Source organism: Amaranthus tricolor, chromosome 6 (assembly GCF_026212465.1).
Source record: "Amaranthus tricolor cultivar Red isolate AtriRed21 chromosome 6, ASM2621246v1, whole genome shotgun sequence".
Lineage (NCBI taxonomy): Eukaryota > Viridiplantae > Streptophyta > Magnoliopsida > Caryophyllales > Amaranthaceae > Amaranthus > Amaranthus tricolor.
The window spans coordinates 27,144,989-27,157,151 of record NC_080052.1 but is presented as its reverse complement, the minus strand read 5'-3'; the positions used below and the strand labels follow the sequence as shown (position 1 = coordinate 27,157,151).

The 12,163-nt window shown below is 32.9% G+C and overlaps 1 non-coding gene and 1 pseudogene across 1 annotated transcript; one reads left to right on the top strand and one right to left on the bottom strand.

The window, feature by feature from the left end:
- Window positions 1-2,724: 2,724 nt before the first annotated feature.
- TRNAI-AAU (transfer RNA isoleucine (anticodon AAU)) lies at window positions 2,725-2,798 on the bottom strand. The gene has a single exon. It is a non-coding gene; the product is annotated as a tRNA-Ile (tRNA).
- Window positions 2,799-3,321: 523 nt separating this feature from the next.
- Window positions 3,322-10,172, top strand: LOC130815727 (glucan endo-1,3-beta-glucosidase 5-like; annotated as a pseudogene).
- The last annotated feature ends 1,991 nt before the right edge of the window (window positions 10,173-12,163 follow it).

The following is a 12,163-nucleotide window of genomic DNA, read 5'->3' as shown; positions in this document are numbered from 1 at the left end:
TGGAATTTCTACTTAGATAAAGTACTAAAAAAACTATAAATTACTGCTTAAATTATCCTTTTCAAATTACATTGACATAATTTTTAAATAAAATTCACTTATATTAGTATACTTGATAAATATAGATTTAACTATTATTTATTTTTAATTGTTTAACTTACAAAGAAAACTTGAAAATGGGGGCAAATAAATTTAATAGATGGGTTTATTTTACGGTAAATAATACATGAATTTATTTTCAGCGTATCAAAATTAATTATTATTAACAACTTCCTCTAATTATAATTCTTTGTCCTTAACTAATACTCCAACTACATTTGAATAATATTCGCCATTTATTTATCAACTTTTTTTACATTTATGAATTATTTAATAATTAATTTTTAGTAATTATTATTTAAAATTATTTATCATGTAGATATTAATGTTACGATAGAGCATTGACTAGCTAAAAGTTGGACGTGTAATTATTAAAAAAAGCTGATGATAATATTTATTTTCATTTAGGATAAGTCTAAAAAATTCATAGAAACAAAAGGAGAGGAATAACTAAACCAATTTGTAAAGCCTTCAAACCTTGTTTAGTTCACCTGATTTTTACTGATTCCATTGTTATACTGATTAAAATTGATTCTTACTAATTGTAACTGATTTATACTAATCAGAATTGATTTATATTGATTCTAACTAAATTTAATTTACTGATTGAAAATGATTTTTACTAATTTTTATTTATTAGTTGAAACTGGTTTTTACAGAATAAAACTCGTTTTTACTGATTAAAATTAATTTGTACTAATTATTATTGATGTATATTGATTAAAACTGATTAGTTATTTTTTAAAGTGAAAACTCATGATTATCTTGAATAAATATTGAATTATTATAACAAATTTATAAAAACATGAAAGCCCTAATGAGAGTTTTTTAAGTATGTATTGATCATAATCAATGATAACCTTTCCAATGGACAATTATTATTATTTTTTAATGTTTAGCTGACCCTCGTGGGTTTTAAGGCCGCCATAATCTGTTAAGTATTTAGAGTATGTAGGACAGATTTGAAGGCTTAAGGCATGTACTAATGTATAGACTAAGCAAGATAACAACGAAACCAAAACACACGTGCTCGACTAAAGATTCCCGTTCGAGCAACCTCAAACAGTGCATCTGTTCGTGGAACGAAACTTTGTTTCGTGGAGCATTGTGTTGTTATGAACTAATGTTTTACTTGATATAACTAGTAAATGGATTGGATGAATCATTACTACTCTACTCTATAAATAAGAGTTGGTGCATGAAATCATTTCTATCTTGGAATATAATTTATGTCTTATCTTTCTCTCAATCTCTGAAACATAAAAGAGATTAAGAGAGTTATAAACTCTTTTATTGTTTTTCTAGTTTTAATCTCTGCATAAACACATAATCATTTAGCTCAATTGGTTCGTACTAATCGGTTGATGTGATTGATTGTATTTCATTGTGAATTTCCGGTCTCATAACCCAAGCACCATAGTTGGGGAAATATCACAATCGGAAAGCTTGTGGTCGTCTTCAATCTATATCAAGATTTTTGGGTGACGTTCATCGTCGCAAACTAATCTTCTTTACGGTGTTGTTCATTTCATAGTTCATTCAAAGTAAAGAGTCCATTTCCATATAAAAAAATTCCCCATTATTATTTCTAATATAAACTTCATAAAATTACCTTGAGTTCTTGACTCTATTACTAAGCTGATGCACGAAGGAACCTAAATAACCAATGGTTAAGTACAAGCTTAACAGAAACAAACAATTAGGTCCTTTATAGCCCGTTTGGTTAGGGGTATTAAACGGTAGTAATGAGAATGATTTTTAGTGTATAATATTATTAAAAGTTTCATATCATTCCCATGGTCATGAAACTTTGATCACAAAAACGTTTTTTGTTTACAAATTTCCATTACCATATAATATCACATCTCCCAATGGTAATGCATTGAATGAATTTTACAAAAAAAATGAGATGATTGAAGCTGGACAAGCATGACCATCAAGGTAGCCAAAAGCATTTTTAACCAAAATTACACTAGTTTTCATTTATATTACCACCATTTATTACTGTAATAAAGTTGATACACATTATTTTAGTAATAAAGTTGATACACGTTATTTTAGTGTGATCATAATGAAATCAATAGTGTTAGTTTTAGGAATAATAATAGGGAGTTACTAAATTTCGTCACCCTTTTCATTTTATCGCCACCCCTCTTCCCACGAAATTATGTATTTGCCCCTGAAGTTTAAAAAATTACAAAATTGCCACTCCTTACAAATTTCTTATTTATAATAATAATAATAATAATAATAATAATAATTAACTTTTTATATTCTTAAAAAAAATAAAAATAAAATTATTAATAATAATAATAATAATAATAATAACAACAATAATAAAATTAAAATTAATAATTAAAAAAAATAAAAATAAAAAATTGAGTCGCCCAGAATTGGGCGCCTGAACCATGGTTCAGCCGCCCAAAACCGGGCGACTGGACCCCGGTTCAGGCGCCCAATTTTGGGCGACTCAATTTTTTTTTTTTTTTTTTTTTTTTGCTTTTTGGAAAATAATAATAATAATACTAATACTAATAATAATAACTTATAGATTAATGTGGCCTATTATGTTAATAGTACAACGCTCTAACCAACTGAGCTGATAGGTTAATAATTATTAAATAATGACTTATACAGGTCTCGAACCTATGACCTTTATGTTATTAGTACAACGCTCTAACCAACTGAGCTAATAGGCCACATTAATCTATAAGTTATTATTATTAGTATTAATATTATTATTATTATTTTCCAAAAAGCAAAAAAAAAAAAAAAAAAAAAAATTGAGTCGCCCAAAATTGGGCGCCTGAACCGGGGTCCAGTCGTCCGGTTTTGGGCGGCTGAACCATGGTTCAGGCGCCCAATTCTGGGCGACTGGACCCCGGTTCAGTCGCCCAATTTTGGGCGACTCAATTTTTTTTTTTTTTTTTGGAAAATAATAATAATAATAATAATAATATTATTAATTTTATTTATATTCTTTTTGAAGAATATAAAAAAGTTAATTATTATTATTATTGTTATTGATATAATAATAATAATAATAATAATAATAATAATAATTATTATTATTATTATTAATATTAATATTATTATTATTATTATTATTATTATTATTATTATTATTATTATAAATAAGAAATTTGAAATGAGTGGCAAAATTGTAATTTTTTAAAAATCAGGGGCAAATTCGTAATTTGATTTGGAGGGGATGGCGATAAAATGAAAAGGGTGGCGAAATTTACGAATCGGGTAATAATATTATTAGGGGAAGTGGTAAAAAGAGGGAAAGGAGCAGTGGGAGTGAACTGGGGAACTTTGTCACATCACAGATTATCAGCAAAAACAGTAGTGGATTTGTTGAAACTGAATAAGATTTCTAAAGTTAAGATTTTTGATACAGATCCAGGAGTTCTAAATGCTTTAAGAGGAAGTAAATTACAAGTAATGGTGGGAATTCATAATGACTTTCTGTCTATATTCACTGCGAATTTGTTTACATGCTGTTTATGTTGTGCGCGACAGCGGAAACAAGGTCGATGAACAATAATGAAACAATAAGAAATTCAATGCGAACAATAAGAAAACAACACAAGAGATTTAACGTGGTTCACTATCAATGTGATTGCTACGTCCACCGGCACCAAGAACAAATAATTTCACTGTGATCGCAAAGAATTTACAAAACGAATTACAATCACACTCTCAAATTATAATGGCTCTCTTGTGATCTCTCTCAATTTGTGAATCATCATCCCCTAGTACTAACAAGAAGGGATATATATAATAAAATCATCTTAAAAGACAACTTGAGGTCTAAGTATCCACAAATAACCAACCACAAATAAAGGTAACCGTCCTAAAAGACACTTTTCGTGAAAAGAAACTGCCATTTCACGAGCCGCGTACAATTACGCGAGCCGCAAAATGGAGATAGAACGCACTCTGCGCCCTGCGGATTGGGGCAGCAGCCTCTCCGCACCCCGCGGACCTCCTTTTTGACTCGTACTCATCTTCTTAAATGGTACTTGCTAGTTTGAGTCACCATTAACAACAGTTTATTTGTCCTAATTAAGATGATTTTGTAACTTTCCTGGTTTATTTTACGTGATTTATGAAATTTAACAAGATTACCTAATTTATGAAATACTTCTTAAGCATGGCAGTGTTTTTAATATTGTTTGTTGTACCTTTTAGAGTCTTTTTGAACATTAGTTCGAGGCCTTAAACAAATAAATTTATATTGTCTCCTATGTAAAGCAAAAACATATTTTACTAATAAATTATTAACAAACTTGCTTCGCCTTTTAATGCTAAAAAAATGACTAAACATAAATAATAAATTGGAATACAGATAAATGAGAGTGATACGAATTGATGTGGATAAAAATAGAAAAACAAAATACACATAAAAATAAATTAGTTAGTGTCATTGGTACAACAATTCATAATACATGATAAAAATAAAGCTAACTTATAAGAGTCTATTCCTAAAATATTGCAAAATAAAAAAATAATTCCCACTTTGCATTATTTGGGAAAGTATTTCCCACAATACCGTCCACGTGGAAAATTTAATTTTTTTTTTTTTTCAGATAAAACTGCCATCTCAAGTGGCGGTTTGCCTTAACCACAAAAACGCCATCTGAAGTGGCGGTTTGGTCCAGGTAAACCGCCACTTCATGTGGCGGTTTGCTTGTGACTTTTTTTTTTTCCTTCTTTGCCTTAAGTATTTTTTTTCTTTCATTTTAAAATAGTGAACGCAACATGCATTAAACTAGTTCAATACCATCTATTCCATAATAATCAATTACGAACCAGATTGTTTTGAAAAAAATAATTATGAAACTAATGCAAAGATATATTACAATTATGGAAACTCATACAAGAAGTTCAAGTCGTATAAGAATATACAAAGCTTGTTAAACTACAACCCCCGACCCCTTTTGTTTTGCACACCGGTCGATGAGATGGTGTGAACTCGTCAACCTCCGCTACTGGGCCCGGCATCGCCATGATCGCTGAAACATACATAAGTGTTATTAAAATCATTTAAATATTATCAGATTGAACATGTTGTTACAAAATTTTAAAGAAAAACATACTTTGTTGACCTTCGAGGGCATGTTTTCTTATTATGACCACTACATCCACAAAAGGTACACGAGTTACGAGGACGCTTCAACGGTGCATCCATTTCGTTCCGTATACGAGTTGATCGCGGACGACCCTTTGCACGCTTCGTTGAGGGATCTGGAACAACTGTAGGACCATTCTAAGGATCGCAAGTGAACATGTCTGGAACGGGCATGAAAGACTTTTTATATGTCGATACGTATTTTGTAGTGCGAAATGAAGGGTCCACAAAAGCATCGTACGATATGTTACGAGCTCGACATACTGCAAGAACATGTGAGCACGGTAACTTGAAGATGGTTGGTTTCTGACATGTGCATGATGTTGCTGTGAGGTCAACCATGTAGGATTTTCCACCTTTTCCTGCTATCCTATTGCCACAACCAGCGGTGACCTCGAATATCCCACGCACTGTGTCATATATCCTAACATCATGAAAGCGTGCTTTTTCAGCATTCTTATCAATCGTATCACTTGGTTTCTTCGCATACACATGTCCACTATCTAATCTGCTTCTCCCTAAATCCCTCCTTGTGGCAAAGTATTCGTTTACCCGGTAGAATGTCATCCTAACTAATGAAGTGATTGGGAGTGACCTAGCCCCTTTCATAACGCCGTTGAACGCTTCAGACATGTTTGTAGTTCTCACTCCATATCGATGCCCACCGTCATGAATCAAAGTCCATTGGCGCTCGGGAATAGAACCATCCACTAAGTACTTGTACGCGTCCTCATTAAGCTCTTTAAGGCAATTCATGTAGAAATTATACTTCCGAATCTTTGTCTGTTCAGAAGCTTTTCCAAATAAGTTCTCAACCGCTATGTTTTTAAACTTCTTATGCACGTTTGAAGCTAGATGACGTTTACAAAACCGATGGAATGCATATGGTTCTTCCCAACCTTTTCCAACTCTGTTCATTGCATGCAAAATTCCCTTGTGACGATCAGATATAACACATAAGCCGTCCCTCTTAGTGACATAATGCCTTATACAATCCAAGAACCAACTCCATGTGTCGTTGCTCTCTCCCTCCACAACGGCAAAGGCAAGTGGGAACAACTGAGAATTTGCATCTATGGACATACCAATCATAAGTGTGCCTCTGTACTTTCCGTACAAATGTGTACCATCTATAGAAATAAGGGGACGACAGTGGGGAAAACCCTTAATGGATGGTCCGAAAGCCCAGAACATTCGCTGAAACATCACTTTGGTAGGATCCATTGTCGGTTGGACTTCCCATTGCACCACTGTTCCTGGATTAGATTGCATTAATGCCTGCACGTACCGTGGAAGCTCCTCAAAGGACTTATCCTAATCCCCAAACACTTTTGTTATAGCCTTATTTTTGGCCAACCAAGCTCTCTTATATGTTATTACAAATCCGTATTTATTTTTTACAAAATTAACGATTGACTTCACCTTAAACGCTGGATCAACTCTAATCATATCCACGATAAGATCAGCAACAAATTCAGAAGTAAGGAGGGGATGGTCGTCACTGTAATGTACTGAGCAATCTTGATTATGACCCTTATATCGCACAATCTTAAATGATCCCGTTGCGGTCATAACAGCTCGCATCCTCCATTCACAACCTATATCCTCTGCATTAGTGCATTGGATAACGTACTTTGAAGGCTCCGACTCAATTACACAGAAGTTTCTATTATTAGAAATCGCCCATGCTTTAACATTCTTCTTAAGGTGGTCTAAGGAGCTAAACTCTTGCCCTATCCTAAAGTCTCCATTTTCATTCATGGAGTTGTCATCGTTCCAGGTCATCCATGCATCAATCAATCTTTGATCAACCTCATCAATTCTAAGCCAATCTTGAGATGGAGCACCATCTCTAATCGCTGCATCTAGAGCTTCTCTTCTTTCATCATCCTCTTCTGAATCAGAATCAATATGCTCATCCTCCTGATCTAAAGAGTCAACCTCGTTCGCATTAAGGCTACCCAAGTGACTCGTGGAAAAGGTGTTCATTACACCACCACCAATGCCACGTGAATGAGTTGGAGAGCTATTCTCATCCAAGTGCTCATTAACGTAATTTGAGTTACTTAACATTTCTGTGAATGTATCATGACGTACACTAGGACCTGATTCTGGAAGTTCCATGCTAGTCATGACTTCCCTCGCATTATCCAAACTTGCAACCAATTCAACATAAACCTCCATTGCCGTTCCAGGGGCTTGTGATGCCGCATAAGCAAGAGCACTTATGCTTTCATCATTCTTAATCGGGACTAACACATTTTCCCCAGTCACCGGATATTTCATCTCCAATTTTAACATAAAAGAGTTGCGATCACAACCAATTACATCATAGACTTTGCTAACAAACACCTCAAAAGTCGTATTTTGACGATGGATAAACATCACTGTATTTATTCCTCCATTATACCCAACATCGGATCCAGTATAACTTACTTCCCCACCCCAATACACTATAACGGGATAATGATCCATATTCTGCAAATACAAAGTAATAAACTTTCATTGAAGCATATCATCAAACACTTTATATGCATACAAACCAAATCCTAAAATTCAACTACAAATGTGTAAAATGTAAGCTTATATCATGAAAACAAGAGAATTTATTAAACAATCAATGTATTTATAACTTCAATTGAAAACAATAATGAACAAAATATTCAATTTGCAAATTGAAATAAATTAGGGTTATGTTATTACCTTAAATGATGATGAATATGAACAAGTAAAGAAGGAGAAGATGAGAATGTAGTTGATTAATTTAGTTAAATGAGAGGAATTGTGAATATGAAGTAAATGAGAATTGAAGAATTTTTTTTTTAGATAACCGGCAGCAGCGAAGAGAAGGAAGCAAATGAAATGAGTGAAGAAAAAGAACAGATACTGCCGTTTTGTACAGGTATAAAACCGCCACTTCAAGTGGCGGTTTACCCAAATTTTTTTTTTTTTTTTAAATAAAAAAATTACCAAACCGCCATTTCATCTGGAGATTTTCTTCAATTCCCTAAACAAAACCGCTACCTCAAGTAGCGGTTATATTAAAAATTAAAAAAAAAAAAATTTTCAAAATAATCCTACGTGGACGGTAAAGTGGGAATTACTTTCCCATTTTAAGGAAAGTGGGAATTATTTTTTTATTTTGCAATATTGTGGGAATAGACTCAACTTATAAATAATATTTCATGTTTAAACTTTTTTTTATATGGATAGTTGCCTCAAAAAGAGGGCCTTTCCAATGAGGGGTCAGAGTTATCAATTGATCGCTATTGTGATACCCTAGAGCCCTACCCGACCTTTTGATCCGATCCTTTTTTATCTCATTATTGTGTTGTTTCTATATTCTTGCATTACTACTAGGTATGTTGCCATTGGAAATGACCCTTTTCTAACATGTTATTCCTATTGTTAATGGTGACTCAAACTAGCAAACACCATTGAACAAGATGAATATGGGTCAAAAATGTAGTTCGCGGGGCGCAGAGTGCGTTCTGTCTTCATTTCGCGGCTCGCGTAGTTGTACACGGCTTGCGAAATGGCTGTTTCTTTTCACGGGAAGTGTCTTTTGGGACGGTTACTTTGTGTTTATTATGTAATAACTTCCTTTTATTGGGCATTAGTATATAAACTCCCATTTTAAGGTTAATATATGATGATTCACAAATTGAGAGAGATCACAAGAGAGCCATTACAATTTGTGAGTGTGATTGTAATCCATCTTGTAAATTCTTAGCGATTATAGTGAAATTATTTGGTGCCGGTAGACGTAGCTATTACATTGATATTGAACCACGTTAAATCTTTCGTGTCATTTTCTTATTGTTTGCATTGAATTTCTTATTGTTTCATTATTGTTGATTGAACTTGCTTCCGTTGTTGCATAAGAATACAGGCCAATTTCAGTCATATAATTGTACCAGCTCTACTCAACTTGCAGCAGTCTCTCGTCAAACCAAATCTTGCCAACTATGTCAAGCTAGTGGTGCCTTGTAATGCTGATGCCTATGGCTCATTAGTTCCATCTGAAGGAGCCTTTCGCCCTGAAATCATCCAGATTATGACTGAACTTGTTTCTTTCCTCTATTCCAATGATTCACCTTTTGTCGTCAATATTTACCCCTTTCTAAGCCTTCACGGAGATCCATATTTCCCCCAAGAGTATGCATTTTTTGCAGGCACTAACCAACCTTTAATCGATGGACCATACGTCTATTACAATGCCTTTGATGGAAACTATGACACATTAGTCGCAGCACTTAACAGAATTGGGTATGGTCAGATCCCTATAATAATCGGGGAAATTGATTGGCTTACAGATGGCGCAAATCTAACAGCTGCTCGAGCATTTAACTAAGGACTCATAAATCATATCCTTAGCAACAAAGGGACACCTCTTAGACCTGGCGTCCCACCACTTGACATCTATATTTTCGGCCTACTTGATGAGGACGCAAAAAATACAATCCCCGGGAACTTTGAAAGACATTGGGGAATCTTCTCGTTCAATGGGTTAACTAAATATGAACTAAATCTCGGTCTAGGTGGTGGCTTGATAAATAACGCTAAGGATGTTGAGTACCTTCCGTCTAGATGGTGCATTGCGTACCCATCAATCGATGTTTCAAGCATGGCAAATCATTTTAAACTCACGTGTAGTGTTGCCGATTGTAGTAGACTCGATTATGGTTGTTCATGCAATGGAATTGGGGTAAAGAATAATCTTTCTTATGCATTCAATATTTACTATCAACAACAAAAACAAGTTGTACAAAGTTGTGATTTTGATGGGTATGGTATGGTAAATTTCTTGGATCCTTTCGTTGGAGAATGTCGATTTCTTGTTGGTATGCCAGATTCTACTTCTGTTTATGCATTGTGTGGCAATTGGATTTTTATTTGGACATTAATATTTTTAGGGAGCATTGTAAATTTGTAGTTCTTCACTACTTGCTTTATGGAGTCTAGTTTCATACATATGTCCCTTATATAAAATATAAAATATTTTTATATAACTCGTGCATGATATTGTGGCTGGACTTGTGTATAACTGAAAGTTGTTTTATGTATCTTACTTTTTTAGGAATTATGTTTTTACATAAGTAACAACTGATATTACCAATTAGTTGCACAAACTAACTAAACCAGCCAACAACCAATACTTAGTAACCAATTATTAAACATTTAAAAAGCCAAAATCGTCCTGTATTAATTGATACAAAATCAAAATAATTTCAATATATGTAGTATAAACAAAATAAATAATTTCATATATGTAAACATAAAACTGCAATTATAGTATTAATCAAAAAGTACGTTGGAATGGTGTGTTTGAATCTAACTAGATAAGGCAATATGAATTGAAGTATTGGGCGTGGAAATCTATTGCTTGAAGAAAGCATAAGGTATAACTCTGCCCAGAATCGACCAACATACTCATCCCTCCCAAATCTATAATATACTAATTTATATTAACTTTTTTATATTTATATTATAAAATTATTGATAAAAATTAAAAGTTCTTAATTTATCTTGTTACGTTGTTTTTTAATAAAATTAGATATACAATTAAATTTATAAGTATTTTGTGATGGACTGACGATAGAATGCATGTTATGCGATTTTGTAGTGAATATGAAGGGAGTATACCCACCGTGGTTATACTCAGTTTGTCGGTAAATGAAGATGACTTTGATTGCATATCTAGGTGGATAGATGTGTGTATGGAAATTATACCCACTATGAATGGTGGATAAGTGGTGAATACACGTATGTATGAAGAGGGCATACTACACCCACACACCCATTTTGCCTCCCTCCTTAAAAATATAGACCACATCTAAATCCGCTTATAATTCATTGATCAAGGTTCCGACAGCTTCCAAAACTCATATTCAGGTTAATGGATTACAGATCTATTTTCAATATAAAAAAACAATAATTTGCGAATCATAATCTCAAAATTTAGGGACTTTGCGAATTACAGCCATAATGTTCTTTTTGTTGCGAATTACAACTACCAACTAACAAAATTTTGTGAATTCAGGTCAATTTACAAATGACCTGATAGGTGACCTTTGACCAGACCTAATAAATTTGACTTTCCCTTATCTAAGTTAATCACTCATAAATTCTAATTAATCACCCTCTTTCCCAATCTCCACCATTTCATCACCCTCCACCGCAACACCTCCACCACCACTATCTTTCCTCTACCCTAAATTTACCATTTATTTTCTCTCTCCACCCAAGAGTACCACGCCAACACTTAAGATATATTATTTCTCTTATTTAATATTTAATACACTATTTGTTAAAATAGACATGTTAGATGTATTAATATTCTCATTTTCTTGAATTTGAGCTCCTTGTATAAATCTGTTTCACCATGATATAGTTTCATACAAGAATTGTTCACTAAAAAATATTTTAATCTATAAACTTATTTTAGTTGATGCAAGTATAGTGTCTTCATTTTCAAGTTAATTACTTTATTTAGAGTATAAACTTATGTATATGTATTATGGTAATTTTTGACTTAATGAATAAAAATTATTATTAAATTTTGCCCCTTTCAAAATTTTGGTCAAGTTTCCCATTGATCATAATTTTTGTCAAATATTACATTCATTCTGAAATACTTGCAATCGATTATGACATGTTGAGTGGGAAAATGTCACTTACAAGTGTAATGAAAAGAAGAAACTAATTTTCATAGCTAATCCATTATCATACTTACCATTTAATACCAATAACCAAATCGTACATCATATCATATCATCATACATATTGTTGAAAATGTTTGGAAAATGACAAATGACATCTTTAAGGAGTCTTGACAAATAGAATTATTTTAGTGGATAATAATTGATTACTTGAAAATATTTACCTAATTTATTATTTGATTTTTTTAAAAAATATACATATTAA